The sequence below is a fragment of the Gadus morhua genome, chromosome 20, assembly GCF_902167405.1.
Source record: "Gadus morhua chromosome 20, gadMor3.0, whole genome shotgun sequence".
Lineage (NCBI taxonomy): Eukaryota > Metazoa > Chordata > Actinopteri > Gadiformes > Gadidae > Gadus > Gadus morhua.
Window position 1 is genome coordinate 23,928,199 of NC_044067.1, and position 24,571 is coordinate 23,952,769.

The window sequence follows — 24,571 nt, forward strand, 5'->3', positions numbered from 1 at the left end:
GGAGCTTCCTGCAGGAGGTAGGAGATGGCCAGGGCCTGTGCAAGGCGTCAGTGTGCAGATCGGTCCAGGCAGTGACATACAGCCTCCTTCGTCTCGTACCGCGACACGTCCGTTTCCACAGCAGAGACGAGATGGGTGCAACCCAAGAGTACTTTTTTTTGTCGTTCCGCATCCCACAAATGGCCCGAGTCGTGGATGGAACTTTGATTCCAATTCTCACGCCCCACATTGATGGCCACGTATACATCCGTCGGAAGGGATATGCCGCTGTCAACTGCCAGGTGGTGTGCGACCATCAGGGCATCATCCTGGATGTCGTAGCGAGATGGCCTGGAAGCACTCACGACTCCTTCGTGTTCCGCGAGTCCTCCATCGGACGGCTGGCTGCAGCCTCCAGGGGAGAGTGGCGGCTCCTCGGAGACAGTGGCTATCCGCTTAGGCCTCACCTGTTCACCCCAGTGGCTAACCCGGGAGACGTCCACGAGGAACAGCACAACGAAGCCCACCGTCTGGCCCGGTGCAATGTCGAGCACACGATCGGCAGGTGGAAGTTGCGCTTCCGATGCCTCCACAAGTCCGGTGGAGGGCTCCAGTTTGCGCCAGCCAAGTCGTGCGCTGTGATCTGCGTGACAGCAATGTTGCACGACATTACAGCCAAGGCTGGGGTGGCGTTGGGTGAACCGGACGAGGACGAGGAAGATCCGTTTCGGGACGGCCTCCCGGATTACCCTGCTGGTTTGGAATCACGCCGAAGAGTGATCGCGGCTTTTTTTTAACCCCCCTCCCCATGTCACTACACATCCCCGTCAACGTGACCAATCCCCACCATATCCCAGCCTTTTGCCTGCTCCTTTTGCCTTTAATTTTTTTTGTCACAGCCTGCAGCCTATGTCACAGTATGCACAAATCCCCCCACTTTCTCTCACACATTTTGGGTGCCCTGCCTGCGCAAACATTTTCTGGACTGTCCCGTTTTATTTTGGCCATTTTAACATCTTTATTAATAAAATGAATCTTTGTTAATCACCAAACTAAGAACATAAAGGCGCAAAGCGTTTTAAGAAAAACGCATCCAATACATGGAATGTCCGATGGTGACGCCACTGAGGCTATAGTAGGCTAACGATGCTCTTAGCGTCCTACGAGTACCTACGAGTCCCCCTGGAGTACTCGTTAGTTACGAGCGTTTTCACGACGTTCGTTACCAACGATGCTTTCGGGAAACGCGGTGAAAACTCTACGATGCCCTTACGACGCACTTCACGATCCACTTAGGCTAACGACGCTTTCGGGAAACGAGGCCCAGGTTCCTTCAGCAAAAGCCTGATGGAAACCATCACAATGGAAAACATATCTACCTCTTGTCCCTCCCCCGTTTGCCTCCCCCTCTTCCTACTCTCCCCTGTCCCCCCCTACTCTCCCCTGTCCTCCCTTGTCCCCCGCTACTCTCCCTACTCTCCTCCTGTCTCCTAGTTGGGTAGCCCAGCCCATTCTTCCGGCGAATTGAGTACGCCCTGCACAAGGGGCTGGAGAAGAGCAATGCATTTCTTTCTGCTTCCGATACGTTTTTGCGGGAGCCAATCACCAAACTGGCTTTTCCCCTTAGCGCGCTATTGGCTGGTTTAACACAATGACGACAGGGAGCTCCACCTCTAGGTCCAGCTCCACCTCGAGGTCCGGCTCCACCTCGAGGTCCGGCTCCACCTCGAGGTCCGGCTCCACCTCGAGGTCCACTTCTACCTCGAGGTCCACTTCTACCTCGAGGTCCACTTCTACGTCCACTTCTAGGTCCAGCTCTACCTCTAGGTCCAGGTCCAGCTCTACCTCTAGGTCCAGGTCCAGCTCCACCTCTAGGTCCAGCTCCACCTCTAGGTCCAGCTCCACCTCTAGGTCCAGCTCCAGGTCCAGCTCCACCTCTAGGTCCAGCTCCACCTCTAGGTCCAGCTCCACCTCTAGGTCCAGCTCCACCTCTAGGTCCAGCTCCACCTCTAGGTCCAGCTCCTTTACCTCTAAATTGAACCATGACCCTAACCATAACACCTTAACCTAACCATCACCCCAACCATAACCCTAACCATAACCCCTAAACCTACCATAACCCTAACCTGAACCCCTAAACTTAACCATTACCCTTACCTTAACCCCTTATCCTACCATATCACCTAACCCTAACTCCTTAACCATTACCCTAACTGTTACCACTCCCATTGTCTAGGGGTAGCGGAGGAGGTAACGGATGTTAAAATTAACCGGGTTATTGGTGTAAATGAACAAACAATTGGTGAGTGAAACAATAAAGGAATGACAACAGCAACGGATAAGGTTGAACATAGGTTTAATGGGGCTGATTACAAAAACACAACAGTAACATATGACAAAACCAGCGGGCCTTGGGACTTGAGTGTTGCCAAAGAAAATAACCCAACAAAACAGGCTAAGCTAACAGCCAATACAGCGGACCACACGTCCGCTAACCTAACTAAACTAAGCCAAAAGTACAGCGGGTAGCAACACTCCTAGCCTAGTGTTACTAACAAAGAAGAGCACTACGTGTAAATGTATAGAGGCCTCTGTCTTACCTGTCCCAAGGCCGCAAGGTAACCACAAAGACAAAAAAAACATGGGGGAACTAACAAAGGGGGTCACAATTGGTGCAAGCAGGGGGAAAAAGAAAAACTAGGGGACAATATATGTATATCTCTTAGATATGTATATAATCAAAACGCTCTAACCATGCCACAGCAAAACCAGTCCACGAACCACAAACGGGACAAAAAGGAGAGAGGGTAATGGACAAGTTAAACTGGCTTTTATGTGTGTGGCAGGCCTCCCCTGGCTGGAAACTGATGAGGTGATTGGTGGAAGCTGGTTGGTAGAGGCAGGATGATGATGAGTTGTTAATGACTCGCACCTGCACATAACAGAGGGGAAACAAGAAGTCAGCAACAAACAAACAGTGGCCGTAACACTAACCTTAACCCCTTTACCTACCATAACACCTAACCATAACACTAAACCTACCATAACCTAAACCTTTACTCCTTAACCTACAATAACACCTAACCCTAACAAATAACCCTAACATAACCCTCACCCCTTAACTCCTATACCTTACCATAGCCCTAACCGTAACCCCTAACCTACCATAACCCTAACCTTAACCCCTTATCCTACCATAACCCTAACCCCTTAACCTACCACAACAACTAAACCTACCATAACCATAATCCTTAACCTACCATAACAAAAACCATTTACCTGTGGGGTGTTCCACAAAGCCGGTTTTATCACATAACCGGGTAAGTTAACCCAGGGTTTGCTGTAACCCTAGGTTTTCCGTTCCAAAAGGATCACGGTATGTTAGTTTCTATAGCAACATATGCTCTGAATCAAACCTGGTCGGACCAGGTTTTGCGCAGGTTAAGTTTGAAACATAACCCGGTTTTGGGTATTTCAACCGGTGTTCACCGCAGATTTCATGTGTTCACAATGGCATGCCCTTTTGATGAGAGAACTACTGATATCAGAGCGCAAATTATACGTGCAATCCACCGGGAGCGATTGATAAGACCACGGCTCGACATCTTGGCATATTGGATGACTTTTTGCTGGAGTGGAGGGATATAGATTCTCGCGCAAATCTTTAATATATTTAAATAGCCTTACATAGCCAACACTACCAATCGAGGACCTGGCCTCAGTTCACTCCAGACTATTTGCGTAGCCCTCCGTTTTTTTCAAATGGTAGTTTTATCTAGGCTATAATGCTGGAGATGCTGAGCACATCACAGTCGTTTCAGATGACCCATCCAAGATTTGTATCGGCCTCCTATCATACAAAGAGCAATATTGTATTGTATTGAGTACTATGCCGAGAGGCATTTACAACATAAAGTATATAAAATAGTCCTAACGGACTTGCATCCACTGGAGAATGTTCGATCGTAGCCAGCGGCTTCATTACAAGCACTGATCCATCTTGATCTGTGAAGTTGATGAATTGTCACTTTTAGGTTTTCCACCCAGTTACCAAAAAAATAAACATTTGGAATAGTATGCGCTGTGGCAAGCACACGGTTTGCATGTGTTACTTCGAAGGCAAAAAAAATCTAAAATACAAGAAAACACAAAAACCTACATTGTGGTTGAATGTAGGGGTATGGCCCATGACTCTCTGAGGTGGTAGGTACCTCCAGGTACCCCCTCCATGCCAGGGCGCCCTGAATTTATGTTTATTAACAGCTCCTCCACCGGGGTCAAGACAATTTGAGGGCCAGATCCAGTCTGCCGACTGTCGGCCTTTTCACGATTGGCTTATTTAAATTTATACCAATACGATGGTGGGAAAAGCTTACCAGTTTGTATGTTTTTTATACTTCATTTTTATACTTGATCCTCTGACCGCTTGGAAGCAATCGGAGTACATATTGTTTTAGAAGAAAGGGGTTATGTGGTAGGATCTTTAAGAATGCTTAACTGGGATATTTATATATTCATGGCTCAAATATTAAGGATCATGCTTTTGACGTGTAACTAACGCATTTACGCGGTCAGCGATCCGCTGCCAGGCTTTGGTTGTCCGGGTTCCAGAGGTTTTAGCGTTCCCTTTTCTTGTGATAATGTCCTTCTCCTCGTCATAGCTCTCCAGGAGAACCTGGAGTTCCATTTCATTGAAATAAGCGGCCCGTTTCGCCATATCGATCAGGGTTTCCATGATCCATACATCACGTCTTTTTAAGTTTGGCGTGGACGCGCACAACCCTGTGTTAACCAACCCCGAGTTGATTGAACTAATGCATAACCGCTGCTGTGGAACCGAAAACTCTGGGTTGGTCGGAGTTCAGCGTTAACTCAGTGTTTGTTAAACCTCCGTTCGTGGAACACCCCTCTGGACTAAGCCCAGAGAGGTGAAGCTGGACTAGGTCCAGAGAGGTGGAGCGGGACCAGGTCCAAAGAGTGGGACTAGGTCCAGAGAGGTGGAGCGGGACTAGGTCCAGAGAGGTGGAGTGTGCAGAGTTTCTTCAAGGAAAGGGTTCAAATCCGGGATAGCTCTTAACAGTTACTTTATTTGGTAAAGTATGCATGTTTTTGTATGGTAACTATGACTATGGAGCAAAAGGAGAGGAAGCGTGTTGAACACGTGTGAGAGATATAACTTTAGCTACTTCGAGCCACGGGCAAAGGCCCATGACTCTCTGCGGGTGTGGGTGAAAATCTAGAGCACGTCAAGTGGGCGTGTCCTACGTAGTGGGCGTGGCCGGGGTGACGTAGTGGCTTCGGCTTCTTCACCTAACTAAAGGTGATGCCTTCTGTGGTGGAGCAGCCTTCAATAAGGTCGTGCTCCCCTTGTGGCTATGTATAGTATTTACGGCTTATATGTTTGGTCCTGCTTCATAGGGTCTATGTGTGGGTAGATTAGGTTCTTAAAATACGTAACAAGCGGGACTAGGTCCAGAGAGCGGGACTAGGTCCAGAGAGCGGGACTAGGTCCAGAGAGGTGGAACGGGACTAGGATCAGAGAGGTGGAACGGGACTAGGTCCAGAGAGCGGGACTAGGTCCAGAGAGGTGGAGCGGGACTAGGTACAAATAGGTGAAGCTGGACTAGGTCCAGAGAGATGGAGCTTGACTAGGTCCAGAGAGGTGGAGCTGGACTACGTCAAGCTCCGCTCATTTGGCTCTGCAGAGAACCATTTGCAATTTTTTTTATTTGGCCCTAAGGAAATGATTAGATGGCTTACCTGTCTTTCTACTATGTGTCTGTCAACTACCCGGCTACCCGCGCGCACTCTGTCCATTTATTGTGCATGACCAAGTGAGTCTTCCACTGGGAAGCAGACCTATTGCTAAAGCTAGCGAGCTAGTCACTTGTTTTGGAAGAGTAGCTTTGGAGGGCTGAGCGCCGCGGTGTTGGAGTTCACCCCGGTAGACGAGAGGGTCGCCTCCCTGCGCCTAAGGGTTGTAGGGGGGAAAACTCTGACTGTTGTTTGTGCGTATGCACAAAACAGCAGCTCAGAGTACTCGGCCTTCTTGGAGACCCTGAATGGAGTCCTGTATGGGGCACCAGTAGGGGACTCCGTAGTTCTGCTGGGTGACTACAACGCCCACGTGGGCAACGATGGAGACACCTGGAAAGGCGTGGTGGGGAGGAACGGCCTCCCTGATCTAAATCCGAGCGGTCGTTTGTTATTGGACTTCTGTGCTAGTCATGGATTATCCATAACAAACACCATGTTCGAACATAAGGGTGCTCATAAGTGTACCTGGTACCAGAGTACCCTAGGCCGAAGATTAGGGATGTCCCGATCCAGCTTTTTGCACTTCCGATACCGATATTGTAGCTTTTAGCATCGGCCGATACCGATACCGGCCGATCCAAGCATGTATTAAAGATTAGAGATATTTACTTATTTTGTTGTACTACTCATGTTGAAAAGGGTTTTACTCTTAAGAACAACTAGCCAACTTAATTAGGTTAGTTTGAATAATCCACAATAGTTGGTAATGAGAAGCTGACCTGTTTATTCAGGGTTAAATAAACACAAAATAGACAAAATAATAAATAGTCAAATTACCACACACACACTGAATTGGCATCCGTGCTCTGTTCTTGAACAACAAGAGTGTAAACAATATTGTAAACAATATAACATTATATATAAAAGCAACACACACAAAACCTGAGTAGAAAATAGTAAAATTACCACACACACACACACTGAATTGGCATCAGTGCTCTGCTCTTGAACAACAAGTGTAAACCAAGGCTTAAAAAGCCAACAGTGCAAACAATATTGTAAACAATATAACATTATATATAAAAGCAACACACACAAAACCTGAGTAGAAAATAGTCAAATTACCACACACACACACACACTGAATTGGCTATAACAACCCAAATAACTGTCACGCCTTCTACAGTATTGCTATCTCCTTCACACTTTACTGCTCCATCTCCATCTCCACACTCCCTTCAATTTCTACTGTTTGCCCTGGCTGCAGTCTGAGCATGATGGGGAGATTCTTCTTCACAAAGGTGATCATTTCAACATGCTCAGGTGTCAGCCTGCTCCTGTGCTCATCAATGATAAGTGAGACTGCGCTAAAAAGCCTCTCACTCTCAACACTCGTGCAAGGAGCACAGAGGAACTTGGCTGCTGTTGCTGCCAGGGTGGGTAGTCGAGCCTGATTGTCTCTCCAGTAATGAAAAGGATTGTTCTTACGTCCAAGTGGAGCCTCGCTGAGGTAGCTCTCCAACTGAATCAGTGCCCCTGGGGGGATCTCCTGCTCAGACGGACCTGCTACTGCTGTGCTGCTCTCCTCCAGTATTTCGTCGAAGTAGCTGCCCAGGCTGCTGGTTGAGCTTTCAGCCTCCATTCCTGGTGTTTGCCTTGCTGGCTCAGCCTCAGACACTTCTCCAGATGGTGGCATGGTCTTCTTCAGCTCTTGTTCCATTTTCATCACCTCTGCCTTTAGTGCCTTCTTTGCCTGATCCAGGTTGGTTGCATTAGTGAAGAACCTGGAAGAAATATGAATATAATGTCATTAAGATGTATCAATTATTTTATATTGTTTCACCTAGTCTCCACATGTTCATGTTCAATGACAACAATTAACACACACTTTCTATTTTTTTTTCTTATCTATGAGAATGATCTAGTGGATCGTTGTTGAATATTATTGAATATTGAATATTATAAGTACTGACAAAGAAATAAATACCCGCTGTACAGTAAAATATTTTCAATAATATTATACTAAAGCTTAAAACATGCCCAAATAATTATAAACCACTTACTTGTCTTTGTAGCGTGGATCGGCATAGAGGGGTTCCATTTCCACATGGTAAAAACGTCTGTAAACGGCATCGAGTAGTGTGGCCTTCATGGTTTGAATCCCTCGGTGTGCTTCGCTCTCAGTGCCCAGAAAGCGTGTCAGGACACGGACAGAGGGGATCACATCGGCTGCTGTGGCGGAGGCTGCACTGACCTCGGCTGTCAGCTCTTGGAAGGGTTTAAGAACTGTCTCCGTTTTCTCCAGCAGCGACCATTGGTTGCCTGTTATAGTGGCTGGCAGATTGCTGTTGCTATCCGATGCATAGGCCTGCAGTGCCCGTTTAGCATGTAGTAGGCTGTCGATCATCATCTTAGTACTACTCCATCTGGTTTGTACGTCCTGTTGCAGACGCTTCGGTTCAATGTTCAACTCTTCCTCGACGTCCTCGAGTTCCGAGTAGGCCTTGGGGGAGTGTTTGAAGTGAGTCACAATTTTTCTCCCGTTGGCGATGGCATCGCTTACAGCTCGCTGTGCCAATAGACCCTGGTGGACAACGAGCTGTAAGAGGTGCGCAACACATCCCAGGCTTGGCACTCCAAGCTGATCCATGGCCTTTTTCATATTGGCCGCGTTATCTCTTAAAATGACATGGACTTTATTTTTGTCAATCTTCCAGGCACACAGCATATTTTGCATGGCGTCTGTGATGGCATTCGCTGTGTGTGAGCCTCTGAACTCACGCGCATGCAAAACAGCTCTCTTTGGGGTGAAGTCGGGCCCAATCCAGTGTGCAGTTAAACTCAATAAAGATAAAGGGCGGTGATCACAGCTCCAGATATCCGTTGTGAAACTAAGTGCATTTGCACTCTCCACTTGTTTGGCAATGTAACCTTTAACATCTTTGTGTATCTGAGGGATAGTCTTCTCAACGATGTAATGGCGGCTGGGCATATTGTACCGTGGTTCAAGGTGTTCGATGGTGCGTCTAAACCCGACTTTACTCACGAGAGATAGTGGCTCGTCATCCAGTATTATTTCCTCGGCAATAACTCTTGTTATTCCCTGGGCTTTGGCACTGTTTTGTGGCAGTTTGTCACGCTTTGCAAACGTTTCTGCCAGTGTTGGTTGTGTAGGACCTTTCCTTTTCTTGTCTTCGGTTTTCTTTAGAAACGCTTCATGTTGTTTTTGGTGGTATTTCGCTAAATGCTTGATCAGGTTGGTCGTATTAAAATGTCTTACTGCTTTACCACCACGCTTGACTTTGTTGTGGCAAGTATTGCACTCCGCCTGTTCGTCTTTTTCGTTTTTTAGGGTAAAATAATCCAACACAGCTGACATTTTTATCGATAACTTTAAATCCTTAGTGGGACATGCACAAACAAGTGGGATGCTGGACAGGTCACTAGGTGGGCGCTAGGTGTGCTGAACAACGCGGACCAGATTTGGGGGGAAAAGCTGAAAAAAACTGGCATGGATTACCTACATTGGTGCGCTCGAAAACACGGACCGGAGTTTTGAAAACAAACTGGATCGGGAGTCCGGATCGGGATTTTCCCGTGCAGGCCGATCCGATATTGATATGCATTTTTTTGCTAATATTGGCGGCCGATCCGATCCAAATATCGGATCGGGACATCCCTACCGAAGATCGATGATCGATTTCGTGATCGTGTCATCTGATCTGAGGCCCCATGTTTTGGACACTCGGGTTAAGAGAGGGACGGAACTGTCAACCGACCACCATCTGGTTGTGAGTTGGATCAGGGAATGGGGGAAATTTCCGGACAGACCTGGTAAGCCCAAACGAGTAGTGCGGGAGAACTGGGAACGTCTGGAGGAGGCCCCCGTCCTAGGTATCTTCAACTCACACCTCCGGTGGAGTTTTTCTGGCATTCCTGTGGAGGTTGGGGGCATTGAGCCGGAGTGGGCGGTGTTCAAAGCCTCCATTGCTGAAGCTGCGGTGGCCAGCTGTGGCCTCAGGGCCTCAGGCTCCTCAAGGGGCGGTAACCCTCGGACACCGTGGTGGACACCGGTGGTCAGGGAAGCCGTCCGATTGAAGAAGGAGGCCTTCCGGGATATGATATCCTGGAGGACTCCTGACTCGGTTGCAGGGTACCGACAGGCTTGAAGGGCAGCAGCTGCTGCCGTGTCGGAGGCTAAGCAGCGGGTGTGGGAGAAGTTCGGAGAGGCCATGGAGAAGGACTTTCGGTCGGCACCAAAGTGTTTCTGGAAGACTATCCGGCACCTCAGGAGGGGGAAACGGGGAACCATCCAAGCTGTGTACAGTAAGGATGGGACTCTGTTGACCTCAACTGAGGAGGTCGTCGGACGTTGGAAGGAACACTTTGAGGAACTCCTGAATCCGAATAACACGCCCTCTATGTTGGAGGCAGAGCTCGAGGTTGATGGTGTTTCGTCGTCAATTTCCCTGGGGGAGGTCACTGAGGTAGTCAAACATCTCCGCAGTGGCAAAGCCCCAGGGATTGATGAGATCCAGCCAGAAATGCTAAAGGCTCTGGGTGTTGAGGGGCTGTCATGGTTGACACGCCTATTCAACATCGCTTGGAAGTCGGGTACAGTGCCAAAGGAGTGGCAAACCGGGGTGGTGGTTCCCCTTTTCAAAAAGGGGGACCAGAGAGTGTGCCAATTACCGGGGTATCACACTTCTCAGCCTCCCTGGTAAAGTCTACTCTAAGGTGCTGGAAAGGAGGGTTCGGCCGATCGTCGAACCTCAGATTGAAGAGGAACAATGCGGTTTTCGCCCCGGACGTGGAACTACGGACCAGCTCTTCACTCTCGCAAGGATCCTGGAGGGGGCCTGGGAGTATGCCCATCCGGTCTACATGTGTTTTGTGGGTCTGGAGAAGGCGTATGACCGGGTCCCCCGGGAGAAACTGTGGGAGGTGCTGCGGGAGTATGGGGTAAGGGGGTCTATCCTCAGGGCCATCCAATCTCTGTACTCCCAAAGCGAGAGCTGTGTTCGCGTCCTCGGCAGCCAGTCAGTTTCGTTCTCAGTGGGTGCTGGTCTCCGCCAGGGCTGCGCCTTGTCACCAATCCTGTTTGTGATATACATGGACAGGATATCGAGGCGTAGTCGTGGTGGGGAGGGGTTGCAGTTCGGTGGTCTGAGGATCTCGTCACTGCTTTTTGCAGATGATGTGGTCCTCATTGGATCATCGGCCTGTGACCTTCAGCACTCACTGGATCGGCTGGCGGCCGAGTGTGAAGCGGCTGGGATGAGGATCAGCACCGCTAAATCTGAGGCCATGACTCTTAGCAGGAAACCGGTGGATTGCTTACTCCGGGTAGGAAATGAGTCCTTAGCCCAAGTGAAGGAGTTCAAGTACCTCGGGGTCTTGTTCGCGAGTGAGGATACTATGGAGCGTGAGATTGGTCGGAGAATCGGAGCAGCGGGGGCGGTATTGCGTTCGCTTTACCGCACCGTTGTAACGAAAAGAGAGCTGAGCCGCAAGGCAAAGCTCTCGATCTACCGGTCGATCTTCGTTCCTATCCTCACCTATGGTCACGAGGGCTGGGTGATGACCGAAAGGACGAGATCACGGGAACAAGCGGCCGAGATGAGTTTTCTCAGAAGGGTGGCTGGCGTCTCCCTTAGGGATAGGGTGAGAAGCTCAGCCATCCGTGAGGAACTCGGATTAGAGCCGCTGCTCCTTTACTTAGAAAGGAGTCAGCTGAGGTGGTTCGGGCATCTGGGCGTCTTCCTTGGGAGGTGTTTCAGGCACGTCCAGTGGGGAGGAGACCTCGGGGAAGACCCAGGACTAGGTGGAGAGATTATATCTCAACACTGGCCTGGGAACGCCTCGGGATCACCCCGTCAGAGCTGGTCAATGTGGCCCGGGAAAGGGAAGTCTGGGGCCCCCTGCTTGAGCTGCTCCCCCCGCGACCCGACCCCGGATAAGCGGACGGAAATGAGTTGAGAGATGAGCTTTGGAGGGAGGTTTGAAGGGAGAGGTGTGACATGTATATTCTATATGTATGATGCATGTGTGTTGTTAATGGACTACATTAATATAGTGCTTTTCAGACCTGCTGTGGCCACAGAGTGCTTTACAGTTATTGCCTGGCATTCGCCCCCATACACACATTCATTACATATATTTGATGTCTTTATAAAGTATATATAATATAGATGTATGGGTGGTGTTCAGAGGGGTATTCTTGTGATCAGGACTTAACTGCAGAGTGGTTGTTGCTGTGGTGATTGCTCATTGCTAGGTGGCTTACCAAGCAACCCGCAAATCATTGTTTGTCTATCTGTCTGTCTATATGTCTGTCTGTCTAGCTATCTTTCTGTCTATCTTTCTATCTATCTGCCTATCTCTCTTTCTGTTTATCTCTCTATCTGTCAGTCTGTCTGTCTGTTTGTCTGTCCTTCTGTCTAACAATCTATCAGTCTAACTATCCGTCTCTCTTTCTGTCCATCTGTTCTCTCTATCTCTCTCTCACACATAGTCTGTGTGTGTGTATGGAGAGAATGAGAGAAATAGGGGGTGTTTGTGTGTGTGTAAGATGGAGAGAGCGAGTGGAGAGCGAGAGATCAATTTCATTGTTTGCTTGGTCACATGACTGATTATGGTGATCTGACCTTTAAGAACACACACACACACACACACACACACACACACACACAGATACACACACACAAACACACGCACACACACACACACACACACACACATAAATCACATCCGTTTCTACAGATACGCTGATAACACTCAAATGTTCCTGTTCATCCTGCTGTTTAGCCCTGTTACATACGACCCCTTTATATAGGACCCTGTTACATACGACCCCGGAATATACGACATGTTACACACAATCCCGTTACACGCGACCCCGTTACACACAATCCCATTACATATGACCCCGTCCTTTAGCTCCACCTGCAGGTTTATGGGCGTTGGAGCAGAGAGACAGAAAGTGTCCCCTCAATTTCAATCAATGGCCCTTGGTTCATGACACCAGACTATTGGCCGAGCAGACGTCATCCATTCTTATCCAAGTTTTGATTCCAACATCGGGAATGTAAACAGATTTTATTTGTCAAATTCAAAAACTAATCCAGGCCAATACTGAGTACTAGACTAGTGTACACTTTTATCACTAGTACACAGCAAATTGAGGAGAGTTATAATGTCGGTGTTGAGGAAGTTTGAGTTAGAGCACAGTTAAATATACTCTGAAAAGAGTCAAATCCCGTGTATTTAACTCTAATTTTACAAAGAGTTGGTGTTAAAACAGGGTGTCAAAACGAATTATCTTCAAATCAAATCTGTAAGTGTCATTGTAGTAACATTAACTCTGAATAATTGAAAACTTAACTCCAAACTTGGAAGTGACACTAAATTTCTGGTAAATCTACCCTCCCCCACCATTGCCTATAAAGCCCACGTGGTACAAACTGCACAGTCTCGTCCCAACAGTGTAAGCAGTCTCTTTGAAACCTGTATAGCCTCTTGTGAAACCTGCATAGCCTATGGAAGGACATTATTCGGTAAGTAAGGCAACTTTTGTATTTCTGTTAACATTAGTTTCTCATATTAAGGCTATATTTCGCCTCCGGCCCCCTGTGTTTTTTAAATGGGGATCATTTGTAGGCCTATTATATTTGGTGGTCAAACTGATAAAATGGCCACACATATTTTGCTATTTTAAGGCATACTTGTTTTCAAGGTGTATGACTTGGCTTGGGTATTACAAGTTCAGTTTATAATATGCATCCTTGTTACGATTGGCGAAAAGGTTGGTTTGGACCCCGGATGCAGAGACAGAGACAGTACGGACAATCCACGGTTTATTGTCAACAAAGGGGAACTCAAAAGATAACCAGCGGGCAAGGCGAAGACAGGAGCGGGTAGGCGTAACTGGCGGAGGCACCGGAGAGTGTTGCGGTCCGGGGGTAATCCACTGGCGAGGAACTGGCAACTGGCGAAAGATAACACAACGTTTAGGAATCACAAAATCAGGTTAGGGAATCGAATGTACACACGTCAGCCAAAATACCGAATGAGACGGAATAATCTGGCGCAGACGAGAAGTCTCCGCCAGGCTTAAGAAAGTGTGTGATTAGTTGATGAGGTCCAGGTGTGCCACGTTGCGGTGCCCAGCTCCGCTCGCCACGCCCCGCACCTGTCTAAGAACCAATGCCTGTGGAGCAAATCATAGAGCAACCGTGAGAGTACCCCCCACTCAACGGACGCCTCCTGGCGGCCCACCAGGCCTCTCTGGAAAACGTTCATAAAATTCCCTGATAAGCTCAGGATCCAAAATAAAGGATCGGGAGACCCAGGACCGTTCCTCCGGCCCGTACCCCTCCCAGTCCACCAGAAACTGAAACCCCCTACCCCATCTGCGTACATCCAACAGTTCCCGGACAGAATAGGCCGGGTGGTCATCGATGAGCCGGGGGGGTGGAGGGGGTTCAGCCGGAGGATTGAGAATGCTGGCAGAAGCAGGCTTTAGCAGTGAAACGTGGAAGACTGGATGGATGTTGAGCGCAGGGGGTAGCTAGAGCTTGATAGCACACACGATCAAGAAATCGATCATCGATCTTCGGCCTAGGGTACTCTGGTACCAGGTACACTTATGAGCACCCTTATGTTCGAACATGGTGTTTGTTATGGTTAATCCATGACTAGCACGGAAGTCCAATAACAAACGACCGCTCGGGTTTAGATCAGGGAGGCCGTTCCTCCCCACCACGCCTCTCCAGTAGATTAATGATACCCAAAATCACATATGGACCAATGTACTTAGGTGTCAGCTTTTTACACTCAGTCTGAAGGGGCAGGTCCCGAGAGGAGAGCCAGATGCTCTGCCCCACCTGGCCGCCGTGTGCGTGAGTGCCTCCCTCGCCTCGGCCACCGCTGTCTCCTGCACCGGGAAGAGTGGAGGCTGGAAGCCCATAGACACATGGAAGGGTGACATACCAGTGGCGGAGCAGACCAGAGAGTTCCTTGCGTATTCGATCCACGGCAGGTGAGTGGACCAGGAGACAGGGTGTTCGGCGGCGACGCAACGTAATGCCGACCCGAGGTCCTGGTTAGCTCGCTCTGTCGGCTGGCCGACGCCCCTAACGCCTGACAAAACGCCTTCCAAACTCGTGAGGAGAACTGCGGTCCCCGGTCCGACACAATGTCCTGGGGGATACCGTGGAGCTGGAACACGTGCAGGACCAGCAGGTTCGCCGTCTCCAGAGCTGAGGGGAGTTTTGAAAGCAGAACAAAATGCACAGCCTTGGAAAAATGATCGACAATAGTCCGTACGACCATGTTACCGTCTGAGGGCGGGAGACCAGTCACGAAGTCCACAGCTACGTGCGACCACTGCCGGTGTGGAACAGGTAGAGGGCGCAGAAGACCAGCCGGAGCACGGTGTGACGATTTGCCGCGGGCACAGATGGAACAGGCAGCCACGAAACCCTTGGTGTCGGCAGCCATGGAGGACCACCAAAGCCGCTGTCGGAGGAGAGAGAGACAGCGGAGAAACCCTGGATGGCAGGCAACTCTGGACTCGTGCCCCCACTGGAGAACGGCCGTGCGGGCCACCGGGGGAACAAACATCCGACCCGGAGGGCAACCCTCGGGGGTAGGTAGTCCTTGCTGGGCATCCAGCACCACCCGCTCAATCTCCCATCGGGCTGCCCCGATGACACAGGCGGGAGAGAGAATCCTTTCCTCCTCCGACTGCAACACCGGGGAGTCATACTGGCGAGAGAGAGCGTCGGCCTTGCCGTTCTTGGAACCAGGACGGTAGGTGAGGGTATAACGAAACCGACCCAGGAAGAGAGCCCAACGTGCCTGGCGGGAGTTCAGCCTACGGGCAGTCTGGATGTAGGCCAGGTTCCGATGGTCCGTCCACACGATAAATGGATGCGCCGCTCCCTCCAACCAGTGCCTCCATTCCTGCAATGCCAGCACCACTGCTAGCAGCTCCCTGTTACCAACGTCATACTTAGTCTCAGCGGAGCTTAGACGCAGGAGAAAAAGGAACAGGGGTGTAATTTGTTGTCCAGCGCCGAGCGCTGGGACAACACTGCTCCCACCCCAGAGTTGGAGGCATCCACCTCCACCACGAACTGGATAGCTGGATCGGGATGACACAGTACTGGAGCCGAGGAGAACAACTTCTTAAGCCGCAGAAACGCGGACTGAGCCGTCTGCGACCAACCGAAAGGAACCTTAGTGGAGGTTAATTGGGTTAGGGGAGCAGCCACCCGACTATAATCCCTTATGAACCTCCTATAAAAGTTGGCAAATCCCAGGAACCTCTGTAGCTGGTTCCGAGTGGTAGGAACCGGCCACTCTGAAACCGCCCTCACCTTCTCAGGATCCGCCTGCAGTTGACCCCTCTGCACCACGAAGCCCAGGAAACTGACCGAGTCGTGTGGAAGGAACATTTCTCTGCCTTGACGAACAGCTTGTTCTCCCATAACCGCCGTAACACCAACCGAACCTGCTGCTTGTGTTCAGCGAGGTCCCTAGAAAAAATCAAAATGTCATCGAGATAGACAACTACAAATCGGTGTAACATATCCCAGAGAACGTCATTGATTAGAGCCTGGAAAACGGCTGGTGCATTAGTGAGCCCGAAAGGCTCACTAATGCACTAGACTGCTCTATTGACTAAAGTCAATAGAGCAGTCATAGGGACGGTGAGGGGGCAGGGACTGGGCCCTATCTCTACTAAATACCTCCTGGAGGTCATGGTAAAAGGAGGGAACTCCAGAGAGGTTTATGGGGTCAGGTGAGTGAGGAGGAACGGCACACTTACTAGGAGGCGTGGCCGACTGAAGGCAGTGAGAATGACAAAAAGTGCTCCAGCTGACTAAGGATGAGGTGGACCAGTCAATGTGGGGGTTATGCAATCTCAGCCAGGGAAGGCCGAGCACAACGGGGGACGTGGGGGAGGGAATAACAAAAAAACTAATTAATTCCTGATGGTTGCCCGAGAGCAGGAGTGAAACAGGAGTGGTCCGGTGAGTAACCCGAGCCAAGAGGCAGCCATCCAAGGCAAAGACCTCCTTGGGCTCAGGGAGTAAGTCCAGTCTCAGCTGGGCCTGAGAACAAAAGTCAAAGTCAATAAAGTTCTCATCAGAACCCGAGTCAATAAAAACAAAAAAAGACTCGAAATTCTGAAGACCAGGCAACTGACCCGGAACTAGGATCCGCGTGGGGGAACCCGGAGGACCGGCAACTCGGCTCACCAGCGGTCCCCTGGAAGCTGGTGAGCCTGCCCTTTTACTGACTGTGGGCATGCGTCAAGAGAATGACCCCCCTCCCCCGCATACCTGACCGGAGTAGGAATAAACGGTTCGCGGAGCTGGCTGGGCGAGGAAACGGGCGCCGCAGCAGGGAAGTCCGACGCGGAGGAGACTGCCGGTCCATGGAGCGAGACGGGAGCAGCTAGGGAGGAGACCTGGGAACCAATCTGCTCCATACGGGCTCCCAGCTCCGACATGCCGACGGAGAAACCTCGAAGAACCTCGGAAAAGTCCTGTAACGCGGCGTCGTGTTTACCGATCCTCGTGCCCTGCGAGGATAGCGCCTGCCGAACCTTGTCTGACTCCGCGGCGTCCATGTTGGCCAGATTATTCTGTTACGATTGGCGAAAAGGTTGGTTTGGACCCCGGATGCAGAGACAGAGACAGTACGGACAATCCACGGTTTATTGTCAACAAAGGAGAACTCAAAAGATAACCAGCGGGCAAGGCGAAGACAGGAGCGGGTAGGCGTCGTAGAGTGTTGCGGTCCGGGGGTAATCCACTGGCGAGGAACTGGCAACTGGCGAAAGATAACACGACGTTTAGGAATCACAAAATCAGGTTAGGGAATCGAAGGTCGATGTACACACGTCAGCCAAAATACCGAATGAGACGGAATAATCTGGCGCCGACGAGAAGTCCCCGCCAGGCTTAAGAAAGTGTGTGATTAGTTGATGAGGTCCAGGTGTGCCACGTTGCAGTGCCCAGCTCCGCTCGCCACGCCCCGCACCTGTCTAAGAACCAATGCCTGTGGAGCAAATCATAGAGCAACCGTGACAATCCTCATTTAAAGGGGATCAATATTGGGTCATGATGTAGGACAGCTGGAGTGTGGCTAATGTATAAATTGGACATGCTAATGTCTGCTCGCTTGATGCTAATTGTTAGCTACTTTTCAATGTGTTAATATGGTGTATGTGTTGTGCCAGAAGCCTAAACGGGTTGGACTATTGTGTAGACTATATTAGCTTAAAGTGAAATCTTATGTCTTGGTACTGTAAGTCATTCTGAAATGATGACTGTTTTAGTTGAGTATATTTATTGCTCATTGTTCAAAAAAACTACTGTACATTTATTACATAAGGGAATTAATTGTTATTATTACATCTATTACAATAGTACATGCATAGAATAAATACCACTGAAATGGTTATGTTTAACTAGCGTAGTCTATTGTGCAGAATGCTAACCTCATTCATTTATTTGAATGCAGGCTGAAAATGCTGGCAAAAGTGGAATATGCGGGAGTCCAAAAATACATTAAAGTTCCTCAAACTGATGAAAATTTCAATTTACTCCAGTTTCTTGAAGAAGGTCTGTGTAATTTAAACAAAGGAATAATTATTGCTCAAATAGCTAATTGATAATAAAAAAAAAAAATTGATAATAGATGAGGTGGCTTAAGTCTTTATTAATTTTTTATTTCTCCCAGCGACAGACAAATTTAGTCTGCAGGCTCAACTTCTATCCGAGGGTGTGTTAGCCTTGACTGATACATCAGATACCGAGGTTGATGCAGACACATTTGATGAGCTGATAAAGTCAGGGGTCCGAAACTTCAAGGTTGGATACCGCAAGTACCCAGTAACAGGTAAGGATAAACCTTTTTTGAGTCCAAGCACCCGTATATGGAGGCAGGGTGTTCATGTTCATGCTTTTCCACTAATCGGTGTGTATGTATTTTTGACTTCATTTTTAGAGTTGGACATTGAATTGGTGGAATACAACTCGCAGTCCTCCGTATTGTCAGACTCCACAGCATCACCAGTTTCATTGCCAGGACCCCCCGCATCACCAGCTTCTACAAGTTCAGATTCGACAATCATCTTCCCATCCACTAAAATCCGGAAGAGAGGCCTGGTAGAGCTGGATCGTAATGAAGCAAGACAGGTAAACTTTGAAACTGTCTACAAATGTACTGGATTTTAAGATTATTAGATTAATTTATAACATTATATAGTGTTACTAAACTAATGTAACAAAGCTTAGTACCCTAATTAAATAATTACTTTGTTTAAACGTGAAGCTACTGGTTACTTAAAAAAAAAAAAAAATTGCAGAAAGTGATAGGCCTACTATTCTGAGCTCCAACCCGAAAGGTGAGGAAATCTTCAAAGAATATGACAAAACTAAGACGCTGTCAGACACAACACGCAGACATATGATCAACATTCTGGTTGCAGAAATTACGGATTCACATGGGTAAGAAATCCTTTCAAATGACAGAGGAAAAACATTGGTCTGCGCCCCTTGGTCTGCTCTGTATGCGGATTCCCCCCAGAAGTGTCAGGACTAGTTATGCATTCGGAATTGTGAACCTTTTCCCATATCTACAAGATCCGTACTCAAAGCATGGATATGTAAGTCTTTTTGATGTCCAAAAACAGTTGTTTTCATCATCGATCGATGTTTCTGCCTTATATTTCTAAATGTTTTGATTGTGTGTGAACAGGAACATTACTATGACCCTGAGGCGAATACTGGCTATCTTGCTTGGAGACTCAAGACAGTCCAACGCAACACGCACAATGGCCTCCGTGGGCATTCCAGGCCCAATCCCCAGGTCAGGCCAACAACCCAACGAAAATCTTTGTTGATTGCTGAACAGCTCAAGGATGAGGAGTGCAGAGAGGCCGTGTCTGCAATAAGACACTCCACAGATGAATCCGTGGTCAAAGAGAAGATGAGAGCCACCTTCGAATACAGACAGAAGCTGGTTCATGACCAGGATGCAACATCTTCGGTCTTTGACGTCTTCCCTCGTTTCCTTGGCATACCCGGACTGGTATCGCTTTCTAACAGTTTTGAGATCCCATTTTAACTTTTATTAATTAGTCTGTTTTTAGGATCCCCTGCTGCTGTTTTGTACGGTTTTAGTTGTTCTGTTTAGCTGTGCTGTTTTGTTTTGGTTCCGTTTGCTATTTTGTTTTGGTTGCTTTGGTTCAGTTTGCTTTTGTGTTATTTCCCCTTTTCTGTTTCATTGTTTGACCTTTGGGTTAATGGGTTACATAACCCCTGTTTTGCTGTTTGGTTTGGTTTGGTTTTGCTCCACTTTTCTTTATTTCTTTATTATTGTATTAAAAGAAACAGTTAATATATTTGTCTCTGCCTCTTTAGTTCTTGAACCTGTGTCCTTATTATTTCTGTAATATCATATCATTTGTTCTATATTTCCTGAGGTGTAATTCCCCAGGTGGCATTGTCGGTCCCTCTTTAGTTAGTTCCCCCTCCCCTCGTTAATATTGACTTTTACACTGAGCCCCGCCACATCTTGGCGTAGTCGGCAGAATTTCTTTGAGGCAGAGACTTGTAGTTTTCATTTTTTTTCCACAACCCAATTGATTTGTATGTAGTTTGTTAGGGTTTATTTTTTTTCTACAAAACAGCAGCAGGTGCCGGGCAGTTCCTGGCACGGACAGTTTCTCTCACCTCTTCAGTTTTGTTTCCTCATGGAGGAGGAGGTCGCCGAATTAAGGGACTTGGTCACTCAGCTGCAAGCTGAGAATCAACACATGCGTCAAGAGCAAGAGGCTAAACAGCCTTGGCCCAACACCTCCTCAGCAATTCCCTCAGCTCCTGGACTCTCTTCAGCTCCTACAGTAACTGAGAGACTGATTCATTTCCCCAGAGACCGGAAATGCCCACTCTTTCGGGGCAGGACAGGACTAATCATTGGGGAGTGGATTGAAGAGGTCCACGCCTGCGTACAAGCTCGTCACCTGTCTCCAGCGGACCAAGCGCTCTTCATCTATGATCACCAGGAGGGAGAAGCAAGAGAAGAAATTAAATATCGGTCCCCAGAGGAAAGGGCAGATCCAGATAAGGTTCTGCTTATATTCAAATAACTCTTTGGGTGTACAAAATCATATGTGTCTCTGCAGGAAGACTTCTTTTCCAAGAAGCAACAAGATTACAAGAGTTCTCGCATGCATTAATGTGTTTGATGGAGAAGGTGGTACAAAAATCCCCTCATGGTTCACTTAATAGGGAGGTGTTGTTGAGAGATCAATTTGTTGAACATGTGTTTGATTGTTCCCTTCGCAGAGAACTAAAGCAGTTTGTCCGGGGCCACCCTACCGCCATCCTGATGGAGGTCCGTACTGAGGCTATTAGATGGGAACAAGAAGGGATGCCTGGGGGTGCAAGGGGTAGAAGCTATTCTGTTCCCAGTGCATTTGGTTACCAGCACACTGTACAAGGTAATCAGTCCAAGCACCAGGGGGCAGGTAACTCATCCTTCAGTTCTGAGTTGAGTGAACTGAAGGAAATCCTCCGCAACCAGCAAGAGCAACTAATCCACCTCACGAAGGGCCTCCCAGCCCTTAAGGAAGGCCCTAGAACTCAGTCAGGGCATGGTAAGAGAACGGTGATCTGTATGAGATGTCAAAAACCAGGTCACTTTGCTAAGGAGTGTAGAGAGGATTATGCAGCTATACAGCCCCAGCAAGCTCCTGCTGCCACACAACCCATGTCCTGCCCCAGAAATCAGGGAAACTGCCACCCCCTGAACCACTGAGCCAAAGTTCAGGTGGGGGCTCATCTGGCTCCAATTTGGCTGCTAGTCATGAAAGATTGGTTTCTGCCTGTCCAAATATTGCTGTACTTATGGGAGGGGTGCAGGTTCCCTGCTTGGTGGACACTGGATCAATGGAGTCAACGATAACCGAGAGTTTATTTTTGCAGCATTTTGAGCCCTGGGGCCTTGAGTCTTGTAATTGGCTCAGATTAAGTGCTGCAAATGGGTTAGCAATTTCATATGTGGGTTATCTGGAATTAGACGTGCAGCTTTGTGGAAAAACTGTTAAAAGACGGGGGTGTTGGTTGTCAGAAACACTCCACATAGTGTAGCCTTAGTCCCTGGTGAACTAGGAATGAACATCATCAAAGAATGTTACGGGGAGTTGTTTGTGCAACATGGGCCTGCCCTCTTTCACTTGCCTTCTGTGTTACAGGCCCCCACACCCATTCAGCAGGCTCTTCAGCAGTGTCATTGGGTCCAAACGAAAGCCCCTCCTGAACGTTCAGGTTGTGTAAGGGTAAAAAGGGGAAGGGTTTGCAGAGTCCCAGGGGGTACTATGAAAATGGTGGCAGCCACAGGTCCCCAACATTTGGCCGATCAGATTTTGTTTGAGCCCAGCAGCAGTGGCTTGCCTGCAGGGCTATTAGCTTCTCCAGCCCTGGTTCACATGGTTAAAGGTACTGTATATATTCCCATTGTCAATGTAGGGACCCAGTGTGTTGTACTATACCCCAATACCATTCTAGGTACTGTTAGTGAAGCTCACTTTGCCAACTCACCTGATAACCTTGTGGAGGAGGGGGTAGAAGTTAGTCTCTTCAGACTACCAGTTCAGTGCAGTATAAGGTCGCTGCAGTTGATTTAACATCACTCACTCAGGACGAGCAGTGTCAAGTTAGGCTGCTACTGCAGAAATACAGTGGTATCTTTTCAGCCTATGAGGGAGATTTAGGTTGTACTAACCTCATTTCTCACGATATTCCATTACTAGATGACGTGCCAGTGCGCCAGCGACATCGGCGTATCCCACCTTCAGAGTATGAGTCGGCAAAAGCCCACATTCGCCAACTTCTGGATGCACAGGTCATCAGAGAAAGTAGTAGCCCCTTTGCCTCTCCCATTGTGCTTGTGAAAAAAAGAAAGACGGCAGCCTTCGGTTGTGTGTGGACTACCGGCTTTTGAACAGCAAGACTCGCAAGGATGCGTTCCCCTTGCCCCGTATTGAAGAATCCCTTGATGCATTATCAGGGGCCCACTGGTTCTCCACATTGGACCTGGCTGCTGGGTACCATCAAGTACCTGTCACAGAGAGGGACAAGACAAAGACGACATTCTGTACCCCTTTTGGGTTGTTCGAGTGGAACCGGATGCCTTTTGGTTTGTGCAACGCCCCAAGCACTTTCCAAAGATTGATGGAGAGGATCTTTGGGGACCAACATGGTCAATCATTGTTGTTGTATTTGGATGATGTTGTTGTTTTTTCTGCCACTGTGACAGAACATATACAACACATGGATTCCGTGTTGGGTCGCCTACAGCAAGAAGGACTGAAAGCCAAGTTGGAGAAGTGCTCCTTCTTCAGACGAGAGGTGAACTACCTAGGTCACATCATTTCTAGAGAAGGTGTAGCCACTGATCCTGGCAAAATCGAGGCTGTTGCAGGGTGGCCAAGACCTAACCATGTGTCAGAGCTGCACTCTTTCCTAGGATTTGCCAGCTACTATAGACTTTTTGTGGAGGGGTTTGCAAAGCTGGCAGCCCCTTTACATCGCCTGGTAGCTTAACTCACTGGCACCAAAGCCCGGAAACCATTAGGTGGAAGCCTTCATGCTGCATGGACAGGAGTGTGAGCAGAGCTTCGAGGGGCTGAAGAAAAGGTTGGTGTCAACTCCAGTCCTGGCCTATGCTAACTTTTCATCACCCTTCATCTTGGAGGTTGATGCCAGCTACAACGGACTGTGTGCTGTACTGTCCCAAGAACATTAGGGTAAGGTCATACCTATTGCCTACGCAAGCCGTGGTCTTAAGCCAACAGAACGCAACATGACAAACTACAGCTCCATGAAATTGGAATTTCTCGCCCTTAAATGGGCTGTGACTGAAAAATTCCGGGACTATCTATTGGGACAGAAGTGTGTGGTGTATGCAGACAATAATCCCCTCAGCCATCTGTCCACAGCCAAGCTGGGTGCTACCGAGCACCGTTGGGCTGCACAGTTGGCTTCCTTTGACTTTTCCATCAAATACAGGTCTGGTAAAAGCAACAAGAATGCAGACGCACTTTCCAGGCAACATCCACCAAGCATTCAAGCATCGGAGTATGTACATGCACATCAGTCCCGGAATTGCTACAACAGGTTGTTGTGGAGAATCGAGTGACCCAGGTTACTGTTTCAGCTTTCCCTTGCTACTCCCCCCCTGACTTGCATGGTTTACAGGAAGCTGATCCAGTAATCCGAGAGTTCTTGACGTTTTGGACCAGAAAGAGGGCCCCGGATGCAGCTGAGCGACGGCAGTCTTCCAAAGAAGTCCTGGTGCTGATCAAACAGTGGGACCGGCTGGTGGAGCAAGGAGGGGTGCTCTATCGCCGTGTCACCATCCCTAGAGGAGATTAAGTGCTCCAGTTAGTACTCCCTACATCGCTCAAGACACAGGTACTTCAGCAGTCGCACAATGAACATGGGCACCAAGGTGTTGAGGGAACAACAGAGCTGGTCCGTCTGCGGTGCTATTGGCCGGGGATGCACCACAACATCAAGATTCAAGATAATTTATTGTCATTTCAGCCATATACACAGTATACAGTGAAATGAAATAGTGTTTCCCAAGAACATAAGGTGCAACATAGAGCGACAATAATGACAAAATCAACAACAACATGCTACATATAACTGCAAACCAGTAAAGTGACTGTGTGGAATTTGTAGTGCGGGAATATAAATATAAAAATGACTGTCTGAGTAGTGCGGGGATATAAATATGAATATAATAA

At 48.5% G+C, this 24,571-nt stretch overlaps 1 long non-coding RNA gene across 1 annotated transcript; it reads left to right on the forward strand.

The window, feature by feature from the left end:
• The first annotated feature begins 17,088 nt into the window (after window positions 1–17,088).
• LOC115533379 (uncharacterized) lies at window positions 17,089–20,101 on the forward strand. Its single transcript, XR_003974183.1, has 4 exons — window positions 17,089–18,374; window positions 18,493–18,651; window positions 18,760–19,420; window positions 19,513–20,101. It is a non-coding gene; the product is annotated as an uncharacterized LOC115533379 (long non-coding RNA).
• The last annotated feature ends 4,470 nt before the right edge of the window (window positions 20,102–24,571 follow it).